Source organism: Pinus tabuliformis, chromosome 6 (assembly GCF_031772625.1).
Source record: "Pinus tabuliformis cultivar Carrire ecotype Pingquan chromosome 6, CPIR1, whole genome shotgun sequence".
Taxonomy (NCBI): Eukaryota; Viridiplantae; Streptophyta; class Pinopsida; order Pinales; family Pinaceae; genus Pinus; species Pinus tabuliformis.
This window is the reverse complement of record NC_142292.1, coordinates 2,089,518,905-2,089,526,035: the sequence shown is the minus strand read 5'-3', so window position 1 is coordinate 2,089,526,035 and position 7,131 is coordinate 2,089,518,905. Positions and strand designations below refer to the sequence as shown.

General features: G+C 40.6%; 1 pseudogene; it reads left to right on the top strand.

Moving 5' to 3' along the window:
- Positions 1–4,864: 4,864 nt before the first annotated feature.
- Positions 4,865–6,785, top strand: LOC149267595 (dehydrodolichyl diphosphate synthase CPT3 pseudogene; annotated as a pseudogene).
- Positions 6,786–7,131: the final 346 nt, after the last annotated feature.

Here is a 7,131-nt window from a genome sequence, read left to right as displayed (position 1 = left end):
CTGGAACAGCTGAAGCTGAACTATCATGAGGAGCACGTGAACTGTCATGAATGAATCCAGCACTCTGAAACTGAATGGACTTTGAGTAGTCTGGAATATGAAAGGACAAGTCCTTGTCATATCCAAGACCAGTTCTGTGCTTGTTGTGGACAAGCTGGTCCCAAGGTCTGATGATGGGCTTGGGAAGTGCAGACTGAGTTTCTGCATCTGCATATACAACTGCTGCTTTATTTGAATGAACTGTACCATTATTGACTTGCTGTTCATGGGAGTCTGTTTCATTGTTCTGAACAGAAACAGGTTCAGAATGATGACTCCACTGTTGTAATTCTTCCTGCTGCAGTTGTGATTCAAGCTGCAAAAACTCTATCTTTTCTTGTGCATATTGCAGACATGTTTGAATGTCTGAAAGAGAGGCTTTGTTAATTTTGACTGTGCTGTTAGCAGTGGACATGATTAGAGTTCTCAATAATTCTAATATTCTTTCAAGCTTAGCCATTTTTATACACCTTAAAAATCTCCAAATCCCACAGAAAAATGTAAGCTGCTAAATATCTTCAAGTTGCACAAGAGAGCCCTATAGCTTAAAGGGAAAAATCAACCAGAGATATCTTGAAACTGTCAAAATTATACAAATATCACCAGACTTTCAGAGATTCTGTTCTTTAAATTCTGTAGAAATTTCACAGCAAGAATGAGAGGCTCAAAGTCCTTCCAACACAGATACAAGAGATATGTTTCACCCTTAAAATGCTCAGGTATACCAAGATACGCTTTGTATGGATGCACAACTAGATGACTTCTTCCTTCTTTGAAATTCGAACTTCAACTACAGGAATGGATTACATATACCTCTGATGTATCAACTCAAATAATAACAGAGATTGGAAGCAGATGAACAGCTAATATTCAAGAGATTATTAGAGACTGATGAACTAATAACTCCAAACAGATCAATACATCACTGAAGTTTGTGTTGCAACCCTCATGAAGATGGAGAATAGCCTATGCATATTTTGATGCATCTATGCCACTGTTCAACTCCGGGCAGAGTTTCCGTCCTGACATCTCTGTTGATTCCTGTACTTCATATAAGGTAACAGCGGGTGGAACTTTACACTTGCTGAGTAATTCGTGTGGAGATATTAATGAACTTGGCTTACAAAAGCGCACCTCAGCAGGTATTGATGAATATGATACGAATGAGAAAACATATCAGTGTGCTTCGTATGAGATGTGCATATATATATGGGCGGTATCTTAATGTAAAAAATACACCAGAAATGTCATACACAAAGAAATTTCCGAGATCCAAATCTACAATTATAAACACTCATCGCACAAAATGGCTTTCAACCTCATATACTTTCATGATGAGAACTGCGCAATATGCTATGAAGATAACCACCAGTCATGATCAAAGAGACAAGGGATACAACACCGGCACGGAAAAACTTTCCAGATTTCTTGAAACGAGACCCCAGAAGGCTACCTCCTTCACGGCAAGCCCGGTCTCCTCCACGAGTCACGTACAACAGTCAAGACGGGCACCACAAGCTGCATTATATGATTTGCAAGCCGAATAGCAAACACGAAGCCGATTATCACCTAAATAGCCAAAACTCTGTATAACCAATGAAAGAATTTTTCAATAAGAAATCCTAATCAAGACCAGTCTGCATAGAACAATATTTCCTTAGTGCCAGGCCAATCAATAATGCAGGAGTCCAGAAATTCCGATGCTCCTTTCACGGAACCCGGCTGTATTTTAAGAGACCAGAAATTCGAATGCTCCTTTCACGGAATCCGGCTCCTATGCAGGTTAGACAATCTTTTGTAGTTTGAAATGGAGTAGGTTTCTAACTCAGCCATCACTTGCGAAGCATGGTAGTATTTCGTTGATCCCCAGGCGTATCAGAAGGCTAACGCAGGGGAAGTCTAGACCATGGCCGCAGTCCTCAGACAACTCCAGGTAATCAATGCTCAATTCCGCGATGCACATCTGCATTTACTGGAAAAGGCATGTATGATAGCATCCTTTAATATTCCAACTGAAATCGCAGCCTTTAGCTAGAAGAAAACTTATACATCACCGTAACAAGTGCCGAGGAGGCAAATCACGGCCTTAGGCCAGGGAAAAAAAAACTTTATACACAATGTAACCAGTGCCGAAAAGGCACTTGACATCAGACGCCGAAAATCAGGAGAAAGTAACTGTCCGGTTGATATCCCGCCCTAAGTTTGGAATGCATGAGCTCTTTCGGCCTTCAATGTCACTGGATATTTCATGCAAAGCTCAGAAATCACAACATAGAGTGCCAGAACCCGGGAAATGTGTACGAAATGACCGTTTTCACATGGGAATCGCAAAATTTAGTCTCGGAAAACTTGAAAAACCATAGTGCACGTCCCAAGGAGCTCATTCAAGGCATGTTTCCAAAAATGTACTGAAAATAACCTTTCATACTGAACAGAAGCCTCAAAACAGTGACAGCAGGCCCTCGATTTAGCGATTTCTTGACAAGGAACCGAGGGACCGAGGTAACGTATATACCATCAACGGATCTACACAGATTTCCAAGTTGGTCTAAGGCGGCAAGTTTTAAAACGCATATGGCAGAGGCAGCAAACGTTCATGGACAGACCTTCAGGCAGACAGAGAGCAGTGGACAGAGATGTCAGTCAGGAGTAGCACATTAGCAAAAAACGTACACAGTGACAGAGATAATGAAGACCACATCAGCGTTATTCAAGGCAGCTCAGACACAGGATTATGGGCAGAGGTGCAGGACTGACATGCATATAACAGGCCACAGAAAAACAAGCGGCTCTGATACCATGTTAAACACACATGGACAACAAAGAATAGGAAAGATAAATCATGTGAGTTCATTTTTTATTAACATCAGATATACATTTATAGTACAAATATGTGACTCTTGGGTTTCAGATCCCAAGGTCTCTTGGACTGCTTTTGTCCATTCGACTTCCACACTAACCCATTAGGATTAGGTGTCCAACAAATATCAACAAAACGAAAGTAGTGGTCTTCTTTAAGAAAAGAAAACATAACCAGTGTGAGTTTTACTTTGAAGGCAACATTCTGGAAGAAGCTGCGGATTACAAATACCTCAGAATTGAATTCAACAAAAATCTACGCTGGAATGGTTGTAGAAAGAAAAGAACTTTGGGGTTTGGAAAGCATTTTATGCTTTTCAAAATAGGTGTAGAGACGTAGAGTTATGGGACTAGAAAACCACCCAAACTCTTTTTGGGCTTCTAGTGATTCCGGTGATTCTCTATGGTTGTGAACTGTGGGCTAGCAGTACGTCTGACATGTAGTGGAGACAAATTGAGAAAATTTAGAAGCGTTTGATTACAAACAAATTTAAGATTAAAAGTGCAGTTCCTTATGATATCTTGTTAAGTGAAACAGGCACTGCTCCTATTGAAGCAATTGCTATGATGCAAGTCATAAGGTATTTAAAAAAAATTGAGCAAATGGAAGAGGGTAGATGGCCTAAGGTTGTCTTTAATGATAGATTGTGCAAGAGCGAAAAAACTTGGATGCAACAAAATAACAAATGGTTTAATAAATGGGGTATTTGCTTGAATGCGTGTCCCATAAACAACAAAGAGATAAAAGCTTTTGTTATGGAAAAGTTCCACAAATGTACTTGGGATAAGGAGCTAGGAAGAAATAAAAATTACTATATTGAAGTGTTTAATCCCACTCATAATCATAAACGAAAAGCATACATAGAGGCCAATATCTCTTGGAGAGCCAAAAATCTTATTGTTCAGTTAAGGACTAATTCTCATCAACTCCGTTGTGAAACAGGGCGCTGGAAAAGACCAAAGGAAGTGTAGGAGGAAAGGGTATGCATTTTTTGTTCTTCCGGAAAAGTGGAAACAAAAAAACATTTCATTTTAGAATGTGAGGCCTTCAAAGACAATAGGGAAAGTTATGCAGATACTCTGATAGCTAGCTCTTGGGATAATCTATTTAGTGAGGGGTTTGTCGAGAAGCTGGGAGCATTTATTTTGAAGATTCACAGAAAAAAGGGCCGAATACATGACGCAGATGAAGAAGAAATCTGTCCCACAGGCTATCTTTAGTTTCATGGACGTTAAAATAATTTATTTCTTCTTCTTCATATTAAAAATAAATTGTAATAAATTATATTGGTGTTTGGTGTTTTGGAATCGATTTGCAAAGTCTCACCTGTTGTTGTATGCTCCATAAAAAAAAACCAAGTTGTTTTTAGTGCGACTTTTTGAAAGCTTTTCCGGTGGGTTTTTCCGGTCTAATTTCTCTAAAATCTGGCAGGAATTTATTGAAATCACAAGTTTGATGGGTAACCCTTGCACAATCGAAGTGTCTTAAGGGTTTTTCATGGTGCTAAATCCATATATACAATGAAAAAACAAGTTTAAACAACACAAATCAAGATTTAACTTCAAAATTTTCCACCAGATTCCAACACCAAAAAGTCCAAAAAGCCCTACTAAAACCAACTCCTTTGTTTAAAACCATGGTCCCTTCAATGATCGGTGCATTGGTGTTTCCTCACTCGTGCGATTGGTGCATTGGTGTTTCCTCACTCGTGTGGTATATGACACGTTGAACTTTCCTCCCCTCGCTTTATCTCCTGCCTCAATTTCCTTCCGTGTGATTCGCTTGGTCTCACTTCAAAATTTTCCACCAAATTCCAACACCAAAAATTTTAAAAATCCGTAATAAAACCAACTCCTTTGTTTAAAACCCTGGTCCCATCGATGGTCGCTGCATTGGCGTTTCCTCACTCGTGCGGTATATGACGAGCTGAGCTTTCCTCCCCTCGTGATTCTCTTTGTCTCCTGCCTCGGTTTCCTCCCCCGTGATTCGCTCGGTCTCCTGCCTCGAGGACTCGGCCAACCTGCAAGATTGACAGGCGACAGGCGAGGGGATCCGTGGCAGCAGATTAACTGGTTAAATAGAAGAAACACGTGTTCAGTTCCGAGTGGTTCGAAAGGCCGAGGGCAAGTATTAAAAGAAAACGCTTTCCGTCAAACAAAACTGTGGGCCAAGTCGGTGGTCTCCCGTAAACTTATAAATGGAAATGGACTGGACTGTACGATTCTATTATACAGGGCATTTTTCTCTACACATTGCATTGGATTGAAGGGATGTGATTCTTTCAGTAAATTTTGTTGGGCATACTTAGTACCTAGCGAACATTTATATTGGATCTCTATTTTAAACTTTGTTAGGCACATTTAGTAGCTAACATTGATATTGGATCTATATTTATCAAATTGTCAGAAAACAGATATGAAAGCACCAAGTGAAAGTCGCAATTGGTTTTCATGGCTGGCAATTGCAATACAAACTTCGATACGGCGTATGTTGCTCTGGATACTCGTTGCCGGTCCCATTCCCCACCACATTGCAGTTATAATGGACGGCAATAGGAGGTTCGCCCAGAGGCGAAATCTTCAGAAGAAAAGCGGCCATGAATTCGGGGCCGAAAGACTGATACAGACTCTCAAAGACTGTTACGAATTGGGCGTAAAATACGTCACGGTTTATGCTTTCAGTATTGAGAATTTCAAGCGGTCGGCGGAAGAAGTGGACGTTCTCATGGATTTATTGCAGAGGAAGCTCGAATCCCTCCTGGAGAAGGAGAGTTTGGTGAACCGGTTTGGGGTCCGCGTGCAGTTTCCGGGGAATCTAGGGCTTCTGCCTGATAGGGTCCAGCGGACTGTCGAGAAGGTTACGATGATGACGAAGCTGAATGACAGAGCTGTGTTGAATGTATGCATTGCGTATACTTCTAAGGATGAAATCGTTCATGCTGTTCAAGGGGCTTGCCAGGGTTTCATGTCGAGGGTTTCGGGGTTAGAATTTGTAAAGAATGGCGAGAGTTTTGATGAGTGTGTTACGGTTGAAGATATTGAGAGGCATTTGTACACGGCCGGGTGTCCGGATCCAGATTTGTTGATCAGGACATCCGGAGAGACAAGGCTCAGCAATTTCTTGCTGTGGCAATCGGGATTTTGTTATCTGCAGGCGTGTGGGGTTATGTGGCCTGAGTTTTCGTTCAGACATTTTTTTATGGCTGTCTTGTGTTATCAAAGGGCTTATTCTGTATTGAAACAGAAGAATAAGAGTTTTAAAAGGGCTGTACTGTCACTCTGAATGAAGAAATGCCACAGTTTTGATGCTGTCACTTGCTCCAATGGTGAATGCGATGCTCAATCCGATTCATCACAGGCCATTGTTGTTCCAAATCAGTTCAGCCTCACTGCTGTTGTGCATCATCAGGGTAAAGTCTCCGTATTTTTATTGCTCATTTTCATTCGTTCTGAACTAAAGTCCGGAGAACTATGTTTGCAATCCTGGCAAAAAGCGATTTTAAAACTGAGAACATCAGCCTATATGCATATTGGTAACTGTTGCAACAATGTGACAATCCGGGGATCAGAGTCGTTGTAACTATTTTATGGTTGGTTAAATTCGTTTTTAGGCATGACCCTTGAGGGATCAGCTACTATTCCAGGATCCTTGAGGGATCAGCTACTATTCCAAGCTGTGTCTCCGCTAACAATCGCCCAGGACTTGCATCTGGCGTCATGACTTTGTGATGTGAAAAGATAGCAAAAAAAATTAGCCGCATTAGCATGGCATCATGTTCTTGAGGTTTTGAATGAATGCTCACTGGATTAATCACTTGCAAGAGATTGCTTGAAATTTTTGTAATTGTTCTTACTTTGCTTATTATTCGAAGACTTTGCTTATCTTATGTTGTTAGATTACTCATTACACTTATAGTATTCTGATTAATTTTTTTAGTGAGTCAACTGCGACAGCATGTAGCCAATGTATCATCTTATCATAGTTTATACTTTCATTTTACAGTCAAATGTTACAGCTGTGAAGATGCTTTAGTCACTTTCTCACATATGCTTCACACCTAAGCTGTTCTTTTTGGATAAGATGTTACAGCTTTGGGAGATGCGTTACGCACGACCGCTGGTTGCACCGTGTATAATAACACATCTTTCTATCACATTCAGATATGGACTTAGGTAACATTTCAGTTTCAACACCAAGTACATAGAACTAAGCAGTGGCTTCTGTGCTGGCTC